Source organism: Balaenoptera borealis (assembly GCF_965194805.1).
Source record: "Balaenoptera borealis genome assembly, chromosome: 5".
Classification (NCBI taxonomy): Eukaryota; Metazoa; Chordata; class Mammalia; order Artiodactyla; family Balaenopteridae; genus Balaenoptera; species Balaenoptera borealis.
This window is the reverse complement of record NC_138862.1, coordinates 104,577,829-104,592,923: the sequence shown is the minus strand read 5'-3', so window position 1 is coordinate 104,592,923 and position 15,095 is coordinate 104,577,829. Positions and strand designations below refer to the sequence as shown.

The 15,095-nt window shown below is 37.9% G+C and overlaps 1 protein-coding gene across 1 annotated transcript in view; it reads right to left on the bottom strand.

Moving 5' to 3' along the window:
- B3GALNT1 (beta-1,3-N-acetylgalactosaminyltransferase 1 (Globoside blood group)) overlaps positions 1–15,095 on the bottom strand; it is a 646,348-nt gene that overhangs the window by 33,881 nt on the left and 597,372 nt on the right. Inside the window, exon 13 of the mRNA XM_082394182.1 lies at positions 571–14,349. The gene's annotated coding sequence lies outside the window, so the exon portion shown is untranslated. The remainder of the gene's footprint in view (positions 1–570; positions 14,350–15,095) is intronic.

The window sequence follows — 15,095 nt, the reverse complement described above, 5'->3', positions numbered from 1 at the left end:
CCTGCATGCCACATGGTGCGGCCAAAAAAAAAAAAAAAAAAAAGACTAGTATAAAAGCACAGAAGAAAGGCCAGAGGTGATAGATATGTTCTATGACAACAAATTAAGAAACAAACAAACAAAAAAACCTGGGACCGACCAGAATCACAACTAACTGCTGAACAATCATTGACAAGAAGACACTGGAACTCACCCAAAAAGATACCCCACATCCAAAGACAAAGGAGAAGCCACAATGAGACAGTAGGAGGGGCACAATCACAATAAAATGAAATCCCATAACTGCTGGGTGGGTGACTTACAAACTGGAGAACACTTATACCACAGAAGTCCACCCACTGGAGTGAAGGTTCTGAGCCCCACGTCAGGCTTTCCAACCTGGGGGTCCGGCAATAGGAGGAGGAATTCCTAGAGAATCAGACTTTGAAGGCTAGCGGGACTTGATTGCAGGACTTCGACAGGACTGGGGGAAACAGAGACTACACTTTTGGAGGGCACACACAAAGTAGTGTGCACATTGGGACCCAGGGGAAGGAGCAGTGACCCCATAGGAGATGGAACCAGACTTACCTTCTAGTGTTGGAGGATCTCCTGCAGAGGCAGGGGGTGGCTGTGTCTCACCATGAGGACGAGGACACTGGCAGCAGAAGTTCTGGGAGGTACTCCTTGGTGTGAGCCCTCCCAGAGTCTGCCATTAGCCCCACCAAAGAGACTGGGCAGGCTCCAGTGTTGGGCTGCCTCAGGCCAAATAACCAACAGGGAGGGAACCCAGCCCCACCCATCAGCAGACAAGCGGATTCAAGTTTTACTGAGCTCTGCCCACCAGAGCAACAGTCAGCTCTACCCACCACCAGTCCCTCCCATCAGGAAACTTGCACAAGCCTTCTAGATAGCTTCATCCACCAGAGGGCAGACAGCGGAAGCAAGAAGAACTACAATCCTGCAGCCTGTGGAAAAAAACCCACATTCACAGAAAGATAGACAAGATGAAAAGGCAGAGGGCTATGTACCACATGAAGGAACAAGATAAAACCCCAGAAAAACAACTAAATGAAGTGGAGATAGGCAACCTTCCAGAAAAAGAATTCAGAATAAGGATAGTGAAGATGATCCAGGACCTCGGAAAAAGAATGGAGGCAAAGATTGAGAAGATGCAAGAAATGTTTAACAAAGATCTAGAAGAATTAAAGGACAAACAAACAGAGATGAACAATACAATAACTGAAATGAAAACTACACTAGAAGGAATCAATAGCAGAATAACTGAGGAAGAAGAACGGATAAGTGACCTGGAAGACAGAATGGTGGAATTCACAGCTGCAGAACAGAATAAAGAATAAAGAATGAAAAGAAATGAAGACAGCCTAAGAGACCTCTGGGACAATATTAAATGCAACAACATTCGCATTATAGGGGTCCCAGAAGGAGAAGAGAGAGAGAAAGGACCAGGGAAAATATTTGAAGAGATTATAGTCAAAAACTTCCCTAACATGGAAAAGGAAATAGCCACCCAAGTCCAGCAAGCGCAGAGAGTCGCATACGGGATAAACCCAAGGAGAAACACGCCGAGACACATAGTAATCAAAATGGCAAAAATTAAAGACAAAGAAAAATTATTGAAAGCAGCAAGGGAAAAATGACAAATAACATACAAGGGAACATCCATAAGATTAACAGCTGATTTCTCAGCAGAAACTCTACAAGCCAGAAGGGAGTGGCATGACATATTTAAAGTGATGAAAGGGAAGAATCTACAACAAAGATTACTCTAGGCAGCAAGAATCTCATCCAGATTCGATGGAGAAATCAAAAGCTTTACAGACAAGCAAAAACTAAGAGAATTCAGCACCACCAAACCAGCTCTACAACAAATGCTAAAGGAACTTCTCTAAGTGGGAAACACAAGAGAAGAAAAGAACTTACAAAAACAAACCCAAAACAATTAAGAAAATGGTCATAGGAACATACATATTGATAATTACCTTAAATGTGAATGGATTAAATGCTCCAACCAAAAGACACAGTCTTGCTGAAAGGATACAAAAACAAGACCCATACATATGCTGTCTACAAGAGACCCACTTCAGACCTAAGGACACATACAGAATGAAAGTGAGGGGATGGAAAAAGATATTCCATGCAAATGGAAACCAAAAGAAAGCTGAAGTAGCAATACTCATATCAGATAAAATAGACTTTAAAATAAAGAATGTTGCAAGAGACAAGGAAGGACACTACATAATGATCAACGGATCAATCCAAGAAGAAGATATAACAATTATAAATATATATGGACCCAACATAGGAGCACCTCAATACATAAGGCAACTGCTAACAGCTCTAAAAGAGGAAATCGACAGTAACACAATAATTGTGGGGGACTTTAACACCTCACTTACATCAATGGACAGATCATCCAAACAGAAAATTAATAAGGAAACAGAAGCTTTAAATGACACAATAGACCAGATAGATTTAATTGATATTTATAGGACATTCCATCCAAAAATAGCAGATTACACTTTCTTCTCAAGTGTGCACAGAACATTTTCCAGGGTAGATCACATCTTGGGTCACAAATCAAGCCTCAGTAAATTTAAGAAAATTGAAATCATATCAAGCATCTTTTCTGACCACAATGCTATGAGATTAGAAATGAATTACAGGGAAAAAACTGTAAAAAACACAAACACATGGAGGCTAAACAATATGTAACTAAATAACCAAGAGATCACTGAAGAAATCAAAGAGGAAATCAAAAAATACCTAGAGACAAGTGACAGTGAAAACATGATGATCCAAAACCTATGGGATGCAGCAAAAGCAGTTCTAAGAGGGGAGTTTATAGCAATACAAGACTACCTCAAGAAACAACAAACATCTCAAATAAACAACCTAACCTTTCACCTAAAGGAACTAGAGAAAGAAGAACAAACAAAACCCAAAGTTAGTAGAAGGAAAGAAATCATAAAGATCAGAGCAGAAATCAATGAAATAGAAACAAAGAAAACAATAGCAAAGATCAATAAAACTAAAAGCTGGTTCTTTGAAAAGATAAACAAAATTGATAAACCATTAGCCAGACTCATCAAGAAAAAGAGGGAGAGGATTCAAATCAATAAAATTAGAAATGAAAAAGGAGACGTTACAACAGACATGGCAGAAATACAAAGGATCATGAGAGATTACTACAAGCAACTCTATGCCAATAAAATGGACAACCTGGAAGAAATGGACAAATTCTTAGAAAGGTATAACCTTCCAAGACTGAACCAGGAAGAAATAGAACATATGAACAGACTAATCACAAGTAATGAAAATGAAACTGTGATTAAAAATCTTCCAACAAACAAAAGTCCAGGACCAGATGGCTTCGCAGGTGAATTCTATCAAACATTTAGAGAAGAGCTAACACCCAACCTTCTCAAACTCTTCCAAAAAATTGCAGAGGAAGGAACACTCCCAAACTCATTCTATGAGGCCACCATTACCCTGATACCAAAACCAGACAAAGATACTACAAAAAAAGAAAATTACAGACCAATATCACTGATGAATATATATGCAAAAATCCTCAACAAAACACTAGCAAACAGAATTCAACAGCACATTAAAAGGATCATACACCATGATCAAGTGGGATTTATCCCAGGGATGCAAGGATTCTTCAATATATGCAAATCAATCAATGTAATACACCATATTAACAAATTGAAGAAGAAAAACCATATGATCATCTCAGTAGATGCAGAAAAAGCTTTTGACAAGATTCAACACCCATTTATGATAAAAACTCTCCAGAAAGTGGGCATAGAGGGAACCTACCTCAACATAATAAAGGCCATATACGACAAACCCACAGCAAACATCATTCTCAATGGTGATAAAACTGAAAGCATTTCCTCTAAGATCAGGAACAAGACAAGGATGTCCACTCTCACCACTATTATTAAACATAGTCTTGGAAGTCCTAGCCACGGCAATCAGAGAAGAAAAAGAAATAAAAGGAATACAAATTGGAAAAGAAGAAGTAAAACTGTCACTGTTTGCAGATGACATGATACTATACATAGAGAATCCTAAAGATGCCACCAGAAAACTACTAGAGCTAATCAATGAATCTGGTAAAGTTGCAGGATACAAAACTAATGCACAGAAATCTCTTGTATTCCTATACACTAATGAAGAAAAATCTGAAAGAGAAATTAAGGAAACACTCCTATTTACCTTTGCAACAAAAAGAATAAAATACCTAGGAATAAACCTATGCAGGGAGACAAAAGACCTGTATGCAGAAAACTGTAAGACACTGCTGAAATAAATTAAAGATGATACAAACAGATGGAGAGATATACCACGTTCTTGGATTGGAAGAATCAATACTGTGAAAATGACTATAATACCCAAAGCAATCTACAGATTCAGTACAATCCCTATCAAATTACCAATGGCATTTTTTAGAGAACTAGAACAAAAAATCTTAAAATTTGCATGGAGACACAAAAGACTCTGACCAGCCAAAGCGGTCTTGAGGGAAAAAAACAGAGCTGGAGGAATCAGACTCCCTGACCTCAGACTATACTACAAAGCTACAGTAATCAAGATAATATGGTACTGGCACAAAAACAGAAATATAGATCAATGGAACAGGATAGAAAGCCCAGAGATAAACCCATGCACCTATTGTCAACTAATCTATGACAAAGGAAGCAAGGATATACAGTGGGGAAAAGACAGTCTCTTCAATAAGTGGTTCTGGGAAAACTGGACAGCTACACATAAAAGAATGAAATTAGAACACTCCCTAACACCATACACAAAAATAAACTCAAAATGGATTAGAGACCTAAACGTAAGACCAGACACTATAAAACTTTTAGAGGAAAACATAGGAAGAACACTCTTTGACATAAATCACAGCAAGATCTTTTTTGATCCATCTCCTGGAGTAATGGAAATAAAAACAAAAATAAACAAATGGGACCTAATGAAACTTCAAAGCTTTTGCACAGCAAAGGAAACCATAAACAAGACAAAAAGACAACCCTCAAAATGGGAGAAAATATTTGCAAACAAATCAACGGACAAAGGATTAATCTCCAAAATATATAAACAGCTCATGCAGGTCAATATTAAATAAAACAAACAACCCAATCCAAAAATGGGCAGAAGACCTAACTAGACGTTTCTCCAAAGAAGATGTACAGATGGCCAACATCACTAATTATTAGAGAAATGCAAATCAAAACTACAATGAGGTATCACCTCACACCAGTTAGCATGGGCATCATCAGAAAATCTACAAACAACGAATGCTAGAGAGGGTGTGGAGAAAAGGGAACCCTCTTGCATTGTTGGTGGGAATGTAAATTGATACAGCCACTATGGAGAACAGTATGGAGGTTCCTTAAAAAACTAAAAATAGAATTACCATATGGTCCAGCAATCCCACTACTGGACATATACGCAGAGAAAACCATAATTCAAAAAGACACACACACCCCAATGTTCATTGCAGCACTATTTACAACAGCCAAGTCATGGAAGCAACCTAAATGCCCATCAATAGATGAATGGATAAAGAAGATGTGGTACATATATACAATGGAATATTACTCAGCCATAAAAAGGAATGAAATTGAGTCATTTGTAGAGATATGGATGGATCTAGAGACTGTCATACGGAGTGAAGTAAGTCAGAAAGAGAAAAACAAATATCGTATATTAACGTATACATGTGGAACCTAGAAAAATGGTATAGATGAACCAGTTTGCAGGGCAGAAATTGAGACACAGATATAGAGAAGAAACGTATGGACACCACGGGGGGAAAGTGCGGGGGTGGTGGTGGTGGTGGTGTGATGAATTGGGAGACTGGGATTGACATGTATACACTACTATGTATAAAATGGATGACTAATAAGAACCTGCTGTATTAAAAAATAAATAAAATTAAATTAAAAAAAAAAAGAGAGAAACTGGCAGAACTCAAAAAGAAAGAAAAACAAAGAAAAACCTGGGACCAAGCAAAATGGCCAAGAAAACGAGAATTAGTAAGTGAATCATGGTCTATCCCTATTGTGAAATACTATGTAGACATTAAAAAATCATGTCGGAGATGATCATTTTGTGATTTGAGAAACTGCTCATGATATAAGTGAAAAGAGCAGGATATAAAATTTTACTTGGTATAATATTGTTTGTTTTTAAAAATACATCATATGCATATTGAAAAGACTGAAAATAAATACATTGTAATGGTAACAGTAATTATTTCTGTTTGGTGAGTAACAGACATTTCTCATTTTCCCACATTTCCAAATTTTATATGATGACATGTATTAGGGTTGCAAACTACTGCTATAAACACACACACACACACACACACACACACGATCTGGGGAAAAGAGAAAAAAAACAGAACTAAGAATCATCATCAGAGTATTCCAGTTCAGTGTGGTAATGGAACATGTGTGTTCCCATATGAGAACCTGTTGAAATGCTGAAATGAAAATGACCATGTGAAAGAGCAAAAAGAAATAAACCCTTAAAGGTAAGGAGAATAAATGAAAGGGTGAGTCATCAGAAGAGAGGTATCAAGTGATTTCAGGAAGATGAGAAGCAGGGGCAGGTTAATCAGAGTGGAGGAAGCCCATAGTCCATGTCTGAAGAGACTGAAGTGGAGATGAGAGCCACTCTTAGGGGTGGAAAGCTGGGGAGGCTCTAGGCCAGGAGAGGGCTGGTGGATAGAGAGATGAGGGGGGTCTGAAAACAAGGATACACTGAAGGTTAACATTTGGCCCCTTAAATGCCTCCCTACCCATACATATGTGTAAAACAATTGTCATTTATCTTGAGTGCAACAAAATGAAAAGAAAAACAAGTGGGCTCTTACCCAAAGAAACTGATCTGCTTGGGAAGAACTAAGGCTTCCTCTTCTATAATCTGAAGTGTTCAGGCTCTCAGTCTGATGATCAGCATCCTGTCCACACACTTTAAAGCAGTCTGCAGACAACATGAACTACCCAAAGCATGCAAAGTTCTCAGCCTCGTCAGTTTAAGAAGAGGCCTCTTGGGGAAAAAGACCTACAATGCAGTGGCAGAGAAAACTCAAACTAGCACCCTAGAACAATCAACCTGATCCTTCAGTCTTAAAGATGAACAGAAAACCAAGGATCACTGCATTTATGAATACCAGTGGCAAGAAAGATAAGGTTCCAGATAAGCAAAACACCTGATCACAGAAAAAACAAATATAATTTGGGGAATAGAGGGGTAAATAACCTTCTAATTAATACTTAGAGAGATTTAAGAAGTCAGTAACCCATAAAACAAGAATAGAATGCAAAGAAGAAGGAACATTCAGGAATACAAATGAAGCCACTGAAAGTTAAAAACAAAAATTGCCAAAGTAAAAAAAGAAAATTAATTAAAGGACTGGTAGATAAAGTCAAAAAACCTCCCAGAATGTTAAGCAAAAAAACAAAAAAAAAAAGACAAAGGGATGAAAAGTAGCATCTGAGGTTCAACATTTATGTCCTCAAAAAAAAAGGGAAGTGAGAAAATGGAGAAGAAATTATTTTTTTTAAAAAAAGGACAAAACATTTCCAAGATCTGAAGAAAGACATGAGTCTGTCTAACGTGATAAATGAAGCAAGATTCATGAAGTTTCAGAACACCAAGTATAAAGAGATCATAAAAAGATTCAGAGGGGGAAGGGGGATAAACAGAGTACCAACGAGGGAATGAGAACCCAATTGTCACAAGAATTATCATCAGTGATATTAGGTACCAGAAGACAATAAAGTAATTTCTTCAAGGCTCTGAGAATTCTAGATTTGAATGAAGAATTCTATACCTGGCCAAATTGATGTGAAGGTAAAATAAAGATATTTTCAGATGTACAAACACGTCAGAAAGTTACCTCCATGAACTATTTCTGAGGAAGTTACCTGAGGATGAATGTCCTTAAAACAAAAGGAATCAACAAAAAAGAGAAAGACATGGGATCCACCCAGGAATTATCAATCCCCAGGTTACCTCTTGTAATGAGTTTACATTGGGGCAGAAGGTGGAAGGCTCTGGAAGAGATGCCACAGGGGAAAAAAGGAGACCGTGATGTCACTTTTGCAGAGAAGTAAATATGATCCCAGCACACTATTTGGCTCTTGTGGTGAGCAACATGTACACAATAAGGTAATCAAATTAGGTATTTTTCAACTTTTAGAATCAAACCATAATCAAGACAGACAAGACGATTATAAAATACGGTTAAAGACAGACAAAATGATTGTAGAATACAGTTACAGAATAAAATGAACAATACATCTAACAGTTTATAGTAACATTATTCATAATAGCAAGAAAAAAAAGTAGAAAAGACCAAAATGTGTGTCACCTAAGATGAAAAAACAAAATGTGGTATATCCATACAATGAGGTATTACTCAGCAATAAAAAGGAATAAAACACATGCTAAAACATCAATGAACTTCAAAAACATTATGCAAAGTGAAAGAAGCTAGTCACAAAAGACCACATATTGTATGATTCCACTTCCATGAAGTGTCCAGAATAGGTAAATCTATGAAGACAGAAAGCAGGTTAGTGGTTGTGTAAGGTTGTGCAGAATTGGGGAGGGACAGTTTATGGGAATGGGGTTCGTTTTGGGGGGTAAAGAAAATGTTCTAAAGTTAGATTATGGTGATGGTTGAACAACTCTGTAAATACACAAAAAACCGTTGAATTGTACACTTTAAATGGGTAAACTTTGTGGATTGTAAATTATATCTCAATCAAGCTTTTTTAAAAAAAAATAAAAAGTAAAGGTAACAAAAGTTGGAAGGTGGACAAGAGGGGCAGAGAGGAGAAGAGAAGAGTTGAGATGGTAACACCCTTATCTAACATATCAGGTGGTTAAGAGATAATGTTGAAAACCGACAGAATAAGAACTGGAGGCTTAAATGAACAATTTAAAGTATAAAGGTAACCACTAGAAGCATTCAAAAATAATTTATCAAGAACTGGTAAGAAAAGAATAGAAGTGGGGGTAATATGAGTGAGTTAAGTCTGTCTTTCATATATAGGGAGCACATACTATCTAAAGTTGGTAAAATAAAAACTAGAGGTATATCCACATTATTCAAAGTTTTGCGTGTAACCCCAATTATAATAAAAGATGGCTGCCTCTGGGGAATGAAAATGGGATGGAGAGAAAGACTGTGATGTTTCATTAAAAGCCCTTTTGTACTATCTGTTTTTTTGTTTTGTTGTACCATGGGCCTATAGTGCTTTGATTAAAGCAAAAAGAGAACAAAATTGACTATGAAAAACTAGGGAACTAAAGAAAAAAATATTTACATGGCTCCCAAAATATGCTGTCTTGCCTGAAAATACATTTTATACATTTTCAATCCTCGATTAGATCCTTGAAAATTACAAGCCAAATAAAAATTTGTCATGAGACCAATTTCAAAATACTGTGCTCTTCCATAAAGCCTTTTTAACACTGCCACCTTGTGGCAGAAAAAAGTAAAATTGTTTTTACGTAGAAATTATATATTTATTTATATATTTTACACATGGTTCAAAATTCAAAAAGATTTTTTTAAAGCATCATGTGTTAAAAAGTGTCTCTCCAACCATGTCCTTCAGAAACCCAGTTCCTCTCCATAGAGAATCCAATGTTAATTTTTTTTGTGCCTATTCTTCCAGAGATATTTTAAGCATATTCAAGCAAATAAGTTTATATGTAAACATACACGCACAAAGAATACTATACACAGTTATATATTTTGCTTTTTCAGTCTTTCAATATTTTAGAGATTTTTCTATATTAATACACAGAGTCTTCCTTAATTTTATTAGTAGGTGTAAAATATTCCATTATATGAATGTTGATTGACAGTTAATTCTAATCTTTTGATTTTTCACATGATGCTGCCATAAATAAAGTTGTATGATGGCATTTCTCACATTTGGAAAGGGTACATGTATTTACAATTTTGAGAGATTTTGTCAAATTCCCCTCCACTGAGTTTGTACTAGTTTCTCCTCCAAACAGCAAGGCATGAGTGTACTGTTTTCTTAACACCAATGACAACACGTTAGGTGTTATCCAGACTCTTTTTTTTTTAAATTTATTTATTTATTTTTGGCTGCGTTGGGTCTTTGTTGATGCGCACAGGCTTTCTCTAGTTTTGGAGAGCAGGGGCTACTCTTTGCTGTGGTGCGCGGGCTTCTCATTGCAGTGGCTTCTCTTGTTGCGGAGCAGGGGCTCTAGGTGCACGGGCTTCAGTAGTTGTGGCACACAGGCTCAGTAGTTGTGGCTCGTGGGCTCTAGAGTGCAGGGTCAGTAGTTGTGGCGCACGGGCTTAGTTGCTCCGCGGCATGTGGTATCTGCCCGGACCAGGGCTCGAACCCGTGTCCCCTGCATTGGCAGGCGGATTCTTAACCACTGCACCACCAGGGAAGCCTTATCCAGACTCTTTTGATCTTTAACAATCTAGACCATAAATGGTTTCTTGCAGTTTTACTTTTAATTTCACTTATTATGGGTGAGACTGAATAAATTTTCATATGTTTACCAGCCTGTATTAGTTTGCTAGGGCTGCTGTAACAAAAGACCACAGAGTCCGTGACATAAACAACAGAAATGTATTGTCTTATTCGGGAAACTAGTAGTCTGAGATCAATGTTTCAGCAGGGTTGGTCCCTTCTGAGGGCTGTGAGGAAGGATCTGTTCCGGGCACCTCCCCTATCTTCTGGTGGGTTGCTGTCAATCCTTGGCGTTCCTTGGCTTGGAGAAGCATATCGCTGTCTTAGTTTTCACACAGTGTTCTCCCTGTGTACATGCCTGTGTCCATATTTTCTCTTTTTATAAGGACACCAGTCATATTGGATTAGGGCCCACCCTAATGACTTCATTTTAACTTAATTACCTTTCTTTTTTTATTTTTTCTGGCCATGCTGCGAGGCATGTAGGATCCTAGTTCCCCCACCAAGGATTGAACCTGTGCCCCCTGCAGTGGAGTCCCAACCACTGGACCACCAGGGAAGTCCCCTTAATTACCTCTTTATAGACCCTATCTCTAAATAAGGTCACATCCTGAGGTACGAAGTGTTAGACTTCACCATATGAATTTTAGGAGGACACAATTAAAGTTAAAACAGAGCCATTTATATTTTCTTAAACTTCATGTATTTAATCCATTTTCCATTGAACATCTAAAAACTGATTTGTAGGATCTTTTCATGTTAGAAAAATTGGTCCTTTCTCTAAGATGATTAGAAATATTTTTCTTAGTTGTTCTTCTTTTGAAGTTTTCTTTTCTTATGAAGATTTTCCTGTAGAGATTTTTATTTTTTATGTAAGTAAATTAATCAATTTCTTGTTTATGGTGCTTCTGAGTTTTCATATTACATTTGAAAAAATCCTCCCTTTACATTTATAAAATGATCCTCCCATGGCTTTCCACTAGTACTTCTATAGTATTAGTGAGTTGTTTTACTTTTATTCATTTGGATTTTTCCTGGTATGCAGTGTGAAATATAAAGCCAACTTTCTTTCTGGATGGCTACTCAGTTTTCTATTACTATTTATTGAATAGTTCATCTTTCCCCATTTATTTGAGATACTGCTTTTTTTTAAAAGTATTTTATTTATTCATTTATTTTTTGGCTGCGTTGGGTCTTCATTGCTGCGTGTGGGCTTTCTCTAGTTGCAGCGAGCGGGGGTTACTCTTTGTTGTGGTGCGAGGGCTTCTCATTGCAGTGGCTTCTCTTGTTGCAGAGCACAGGCTCTAGGCGCGTGGGCTTCAGTAGTTGTGGCACACGGACTCAGTAGTTGTGGCTCGCAGGCTCTAGAGCGCAGAATCAGTAGTTGTGGCGCATGGGCTTAGTTGCTCTGCAGCACATAGGATCTTCCCGTACCAGGGATCGAACCCGTGTCCCCTGCATTGGCAGGCGGATTCTTAACCACTGCACCACCATGGAAGCCCCGAGATACTGCTTTTAATATATAGCACTATGTTCTAAATGTGTTTAGGTCTATTTCTGGATTTTCAGAAAATTTGTCTCTAGTCAACTATTATTAATGAGCCAGTTCTATACTGTTTTAATTAAAAATTTATATTTTACAATCTGGCAGAGCTAGTAAGTACTCTGTTTCAGGATTTTCATATTTCTCTTCATATTTTTTTCTTTTAAAAGATCAACTTGGAGGGAACTGACATATTTATGATGTCTTATATAAGAAATTTATATGACTTTTAATTCAAATCTCCATTTGCATTCAGCAAGCAGTAGCATTTTTTTTTTAATTGAGGTATATTTTCTAGAGAGTAAATTTCATCCTTTTTAGTGGACAGTTCTATGAATTTTGACAAATGAATACAGTTGTGTAATTGCCACTACAATCAAGGTACAGCATTTTTCCATCACTCTCGAAATTTCTCTTGTGCCCCTTTATAGTCAATTTCTCTCCCACCTAGTCCTGGGAAACCACTGACCCAATGTTTTATCCTTATAGTTTGCCTGTTCCAGATTGTCATATAATTGGAATCAGACAGTATAAGCCTTTGCATCTGGCTTTCACTTAGCATAGTGCATTTGAAATTCATTCATGTTGTTGTATCAGTTTCTTTCTTTTTATTGATGACTAATAATCCATTATATGGATGTACTCATTTATCCATTCACCAGTTGAAGTAATTTGGGGGGTTGTTTCCAGTACTGGGTGATTATGAATAATGCAGCTAGAAACATTCATATGCAGGTTTTCCTGTGGATGAAGTTTTCATTTCACTTGAGTAAATACCTAGGAGCGGGATTGCTGGTTGTAGGATAAATTGTATGTTTAACTTTTTTTTTTAAATTTTATTTATTTATTTATGGCTGTGTTGGGTCTTCGTTTCTGTGCGAGGGCTTTCTCTAGTTGTGGCAAGTGGGGGCCACTCTTCATCACGGTGCGCGGGCCTCTCACTATCGCGGCCTCTCTCGTTGCGGAGCACAGGCTCCAGACGCACAGGCTCAGTAGTTGTGGCTCACGGGCCTAGTTGCTCCGCGGCATGTGGGATCCTCCCAGACCAGGGCTCGAACCCGTGTCCCCTGCATTGGCAGGCAGATTCTCAACCACTGCGCCACCAGGGAAGCCCTTGTATGTTTAACTTTATGAGAAACTTCCAAACTGTTTTCTGAAGTGACCGGGCCATTTTGCATTCTCACCAGGAATGTAGGAGAGTGCCAGTTGCTTTGCATCCTTGTCAGCATTTGGTGTTGTCAGTTTTTTGGCCTTGGTTTTGTTTTTTAAATTTTAACCATTCTAATATAGGAGTGTAGTGGTATCTTGCAGTCTTTATTTACATTTCTCTCATTATTAATGATGTTGAACAGCTTTTCATGTGTTTGTTATCCACATATCACTTTTCAAGAATATACAATGGAGAAAAGACAGCCTCTTCAATAAGTGGTGCTGGGAAAACTGGACAGCTACATGTAAAAGAATGAAGTTAGAACACTCCCTAACACCATACACAAAAATAAACTCAAAATGGATTAAAGACCTAAACGTAAGTTCAGACACTCTAAACCTCTTAGAGGAAAACATAGGCAGAACACTCTATGACATAAATCACAGCAAGATCCTTTTTGACCCACCTCCTAGAGAAATGGAAATAAAAACAAAAATAAACAAATGGGACCTAATGAAACTTAAAAGCTTTTGCACAGCAAAGGAAACCGTAAACAAGACAAAAAGACAACCCTCAGAATGGGAGAAAATATTTGCAAATGAAGCAACTGACAAAGGCTTAATCTCCAAAATTTACAAGCAGCTCATGCAGCTCAATATCAAAAAAACAAACAATCCAAGCCAAAAATGGGCAGAAGACCTAAATAGACATTTCTCCAAAGAAGATATACAGATTGCCAACAAACATATGAAAGAATGCTCAACATCACTAATCATTAGAGAAATGCAAATCAAAACTACAGTGAGGTATCACCTCACACCAGTCAGAATGGCCATCCAAAAATCTACAAAAAATAAGTTCTGGAGAGGGAGTGGAGAAAAGGGAACCCTCTTGCACTGTTGGTGGGAAGGTAAATTGATACAGCCACTATGGAGAACAGTATGGAGGTTCCTTAAAAAACTAAAAAGAGAACTACCATACGACCCAGCAATCCCACTACTGGGCATATACCCTGAGAAAACCATAATTCAAAAACAGTCATGTACCACAATGCTCATTGCAGCTCTGTTTACAATAGCCAGGACATGGAAGCAACCTAAGTGCCCATCGACAGATGAATGGATAAAGAAGATGTGGCACATATATACAATGGAATATTACTCAGCCATAAAAAGAAATGAAACTGAGTTATTTGTAGTGAGGTGGATGGACCTAGAGTCTGTCATACAGAGTGAAGGAAGTCAGAAAGAGAAAAACAAATACCATATGCTAACACATATATATGGAATCTAAAAAAAAAAAAAAAGGTTCTGAAGAACCTAGGGGCAGGACAGGAATAAAGACGCAGACGTAGAGAAGGGACTTGAGGACATGGGGAGGGGGAAGGGTAAGCTGGGATGAAGTGAGAGAGTGGCATGGACTTATATATACGCTACCAAATGTAAAATAGCTAGCTAGTGGGAAGCAGCCGCATAGCACAGGGAGATCAGCTCAGTGCTTTGTGACCACCTAGAGGGGTGGGATAGAGAGGAGATATGGGGATATATGTATATGTATAGCTAATTCACTTTGTTATAAAGCAGAAACTAACACACCATTGTAAAGCAATTATACTCCAATAAAGATGTTAAAAAAACAAAAAAACACATATCACTTTTCATGAAATGTCTGTGCAAATTTTTCCTCAGTTTTTTAAAAACTAATTAATTTATTTTTGGCTGCATTGGGTCTTCATTGCTGTGCGCGGGCTTTCTCTCGTTGTGGCGAGAGGGGGCTACTCTTTGCTGCGGTGCACGGGCGTCTCATTGTGGTGGCTTCTCATGTTGCGGAGCAGGGGCTCTAGGCTCGCGGGCTCCAGAGTACAGGCTCAGTAGTTGTGGCACACAGGCTTAGTTGCTCCGCAGCA